We start from the raw sequence: 5,106 nt of genomic DNA, 5'->3' as shown, positions 1-5,106 counted from the left end.
CTGTTCCCTATTCATTTTGGCTGGCATTGTGAAATTTTTTTTGATTCCTCTCGCAAGACAGATAGTGATCGTGAAAGGACCTATCTTCAATGAAAGGTGGTAGCTACAGAGTATCCATTCACATAATGAAAGGTAATTTAGTTTTTAACAAACCAGCATTAAATAAGTGTCCTAGATTTGGGTTCTGTTGATCTCATAGGCCTGGCGTGCTACAGTTCATGGGTTCGCAAAGAGTCAGACACGACTGAGTGACTGAACTGAACTGAACTAGTTTGTAAACTTGATTTGTATTATAGTCATATAAAAGCTATAAGCATAAACTGTTGATATCTGGTTCTGGATTTATTCATATGGTCATACCTCATTTTATTGGGCTTCACAGTTACTACAGTCTGGGAAGGGGGCAGTTTTTTTTTTTTTTTTTTAACAGATTAAAGGTTTATGGCAACCTGTGTCAAGCAAGTCTATCAGCATCATTTTCCAACAGCATTTGCTCACTTCGTGTCTCTGTGACATATTTTGGTAATTCTCAAAATATTTTCATTATTATTATATTTCTTACAATGATCTGTGATCAGTGATCTTTGATGTCACTGTTGTAATTTATTAGGGACATTGCAAACTGCACCCAAATAAGTAGTCTGGTGGGACATATATATACCATATCTTTATTTATTCATCTGTCAATGGACATTCAGGTTGCTTCCAAGTCTTGGCTATTGTGAATCGTGCTGCTATGAACATAGGGGTGCATGCATTTTTTGAATTACAGTTTTGTCTGAATATAAGCCCAGGAATGGGATTGCTGGATCATATGGCAATTCTATATTATTTTCTTGAAAAATCTCCACACTGTTTTCCACAGTGGCTATACCAACTGACATTGCTATTGACAGTGTAAAAGGACTCGCTTTTCTCCACACCCTCTCCAGCATTTGTTATTTGCAGACATTTTAATGATGGCCATTCTTTCCTGATTGAGGTGGTACCTCATTGCAGTTTTGATTAGAATTTCTCAAATAGTTACCAGTGTTGAACATCTTTTCATGTGCCTGTTGGCCATCTCTATGTTCTCTTAAGAGAAATGTCTGTTTAGGTCTTCTGCCCATTTTTTAATTGAGTTGTTTTGTTGCTGTTGTTACTGACTTGCATGAGCTGTGACTAGCACATTTCTGTTTTCCTATGGAAAGAACTCCCTAAAAGGGTGCATCTTGGTAAAAATGAGTTTCTGTCGTACTTCAGTGACACTACCTAAGTAGCATCCCAAACATGTGGGTATGAGTAAGACTGAATGAGGAGGATGCTATTCACCCCTCAATATTAGAAAATATACTTTGGGCTGAGGTTCCCTTTGCAGTCATGAGTTTACTGAGTCACACATGATCACTTGGTTCTCTAGAGGTTGATGGGAGAACACCTTGATATAGAATATTTTAGCCTTAAGCTACTTAGGCAGAATCTGACCTTATCAAAATTTAATATTTGACTGGAGTACAGGAAGGGAACATTCTGTAATACTCTATCCCTACTGGAGGACTGAAAATACTCCCTTGAGTTTCCCTATGGAATCAAGAGGTCCTAGGCCCCCTTTTTGACACCAACATTGAATTTGCCTAAGAAACTTAGAACAGTAAGAGTTTTATCAGACACAGGAACCAAACAAAATAGTACAAAGGTGAAGGATAAAATCACTGGACACATTCATTTTTCTCTCCCTCATTGTACTTTATCAAATCTACAACCCCTAGTTCCATTTCTATTTCTCCCTCTGCCTTTAGGGAAATCTTGACAAGCGTGTGATCCCTTGGAAATTAAGTCCTAGTGACTACATCTCTAGTCAAGTTAAGTTGGGTTCTTCTCTCATTTGCTTTTCCATAAATCATTTGAGCTTTTGAGTTTGCCAACAAGCATAATTCATAAATTCATTTGCTATTGAGTTTCTCAATATACTTTTAATTCTGTAGTTTAATGAACTGGCTTATAACAATATTCTAAAGACATAAAATCTCACTGTTGTTCCTGTTTTGGCATACTGTGTTTACCCTGCCTCCTACCTACATGTTTATTCTTTCAGAGAATTAACTTATTAAGTCAAACTTCCAGAAGAAAACAATATTTAATCCCACTGCTGTTTGTAACTCAAAGCAAATGCAATAATTGGTTTTGTATAGAGAAGAAGCAGCCAACTACATTATTAATATATAATGCTATCAAAACATATATGTCAAGTGCTATTTTAATGTGCTGACTATTGCTTAATAAATTATCCAAATATTATCAAAATTTAATGTTTCCATGTAGTTTAAACCATGCATCTGTTTAACACTTCTTTAGGAAAGGCTTTGTATAATTGTTTTCCTGTTTTATATTGAATTAGACCAAACAGACCAGTAGGAAGCTCTAAGAAACTGTTCAGATACCTGAGATAAAAGCTTAAAAATAGAACAATACTTTTTAGTGTTTATTAAAAACATTCCCCATAAGGTTTTTGAAAGGAATCATTGAAGAGCTATAGCAATTTAGTTGTTCTGGAAATGAGGTTTTATTAAAAAGAGAGGAAAAAAACAAGATGTTACCAAAGAGATGGAATTTTAAAGAAACTGTGAGTTAAAATTAAAACATAATTTAATGTCTCAGTTCATAGGACTCTTTAAGACTTCAGCTCAATTTTAGACATGACTAAAAATATGATAGGAGTATTCTGATGACCACACTCTTCTCCCCTCAGTGATCCTCACTGACCCTCCTGCTCAGGCCCTTCATTTGGAAAGACTCACAAAAGAAGACTGTCTTCACACCTTCTTTATTGGGCATCTCAAGAAACGCCCAAGAAATTAAGATGTAACCTGTCACAATTAGGAAAGGGAAATAGACAATGACTCTAATATTAGACAGAGAAGAAAAAAGACTCACCCAGAGATAAATTTAAGTATTGCTCAGAGAGTGTGTGTGTGTGTGTGTGTGTGTGTGTATGCGTGCATGTGTGCTAAGTCACTTCAGTCATGTCCAACTCTGCAATCCTGTGGACTGTAACTCACCAGGCTCCTCAGTCCATGAGATTCTCCAGGCAAGAATACTGGAGTGGGTTGCCATGCCCTTCTCCAGGGGATCGTCCCACCCAGGGACCAAAACTGTGTCTCTTAGTCTCCTACGTTGGCAGGCAGGTTCTTTTCCACTAGTGCCACCTAGGAAGCCATATATATATATACACACACAGAAACACACATATGTATTTAAATGTATATGCATATATATACCACAATCCATATATCTATATACATGTATATGGATGAATATACCATATGTCTGTGTATATATACGTAGAAAGAGAGAGCATGTGTTTTCTTTAGGAAGATTCTGCTCATTTCTGGTTTGGTCTTTCTGTGCATAATCCTTTAAACATATATGTTTCTAAGAGTATCTGTATGTCAACATCAGTATAGATATATATTAATAAATATACAGATGCAGATATGTTAACAGTAGCAACATAAAGAGTTTTTACAATACTTTAGGATTGAAACATACACACTGCTATATTTAAAATAGATACCCAACAAGGACATACTGAACAGCACAGGGAACTCTGCTCAATACTCTGTAATAACCTAAATAGGAAAAGAATTTGAAAAAGAATAAATACATGTATTTATAACTGAATCACTTTGCTGTACATGTGAAACTAACACAAGATTGTTGATCAACTCTACTCCAATACAAAATAAAACTTTAAAAAAATACCTAAGAATAAATTTAACTTTCTAGAAAGAAGCAGAACCTTCTTGAAGCAAATGTTTTATCTATATTGAGGTCCATAAAAGAAGACTTAAATACATCACATACCCTGTTCTTAGGATAAAAATCTTAAACTTGTAAAAATGTCAATTCCATTTAGATTAACCTATAAATTTAGTGAGATCCAAGTAAAAATACTGGAAAGTCTTTTAACTTTGCATAACTGCAATTTTTTCCTTTTGTATAATTTTATGGGCTAATTCTTTCAGAAAAAATTAAATAATGACAGTAATAGTTGTCCTCTTTTTTATTTTACTATACTTTCCATCACTAGGAGTTAGGCCAGCATTGGTTGATACAACATACATGTACTGTAATTTTTTAGTTACATGAAATAACTAATAAAAATAAATGAAAAAAAAAAACAACACTGAACTTCTTAAATTCAATCAACATTGCTTATCTGTCTTTCTACTTTCTTCTTGTGACTTCTTATGCCACCATACACTCCTACCTCTTCTTCACCATGGTCCTTTGCTGTCTATACCTCTTTATTCTGACGTCTAAAAGTTGAAGATGCCTCAGAGTTTCTCTTTACCTAAACTCTTGTTCATGTAATCTCATCTGGTCCATCGATAAAATCCTAAATTAAAAGAGCCAACCTGGGCCTCTTTCCCAAGTTCCTTCCTCATATCCAACTCCCTTAATGACATCTCCACTTGCATGTCAAATAGGCATCTCAAAACTACCATGCCCAAAATAGGACTCTCTGTTCTCTCTGCCCCCAAACCTATTAGTCACCTCACACACTCTTTGTCTCAGTAAATACCTCCAACAACCCACTCAGTTGCTTAAGTCAAAAGCTGAATTCTTCTTGATTCTTCCTTTTCCTTCATACAGTCCTTTTGGCTGTACCCCCGAAATATCTTTGACATTTATTCCTTTCTATTTCTATTCCTCCATCCCAGTGCTAGCCATCATCACATCTAACCTAGACCCCTACGGCAGCCTCCTGGCCAGTCTCTCTGCTTCCACTCTACTTGTGTCCCCAACCCCACAGCCCATTCTCTGTGCAGCAGCCAGAAGGATTGTTTTAAGCATTAACCACATCTTGTCACTCCTCTGCTTAAAGTCCTTCAATGACTTCCCCTTGAAAGTGCCATAAAGTCTAAGCCTTTCTCTGCACCCCAGAAAACAAATCCCTCACTGGTAGGATTCCCCCTCACTCCTCCAACCTCAATTCACACCACACTCTTCATCACAAGTTTCCAGCTTTCTGGCCATGAAGGGAGAGGGATCTGATTAACTTTTGATTTCCAAATCAATAATTTTCTCTTGATTATGATATTTATATATACAATTTTTTCCATG

The sequence above is a fragment of the Cervus elaphus genome, chromosome 18 (genome assembly GCF_910594005.1).
Source record: "Cervus elaphus chromosome 18, mCerEla1.1, whole genome shotgun sequence".
NCBI classification, from domain to species: Eukaryota; Metazoa; Chordata; class Mammalia; order Artiodactyla; family Cervidae; genus Cervus; species Cervus elaphus.
The sequence above is the reverse complement of the archived record's forward strand: the minus strand, read 5'-3'. Positions refer to the sequence as shown.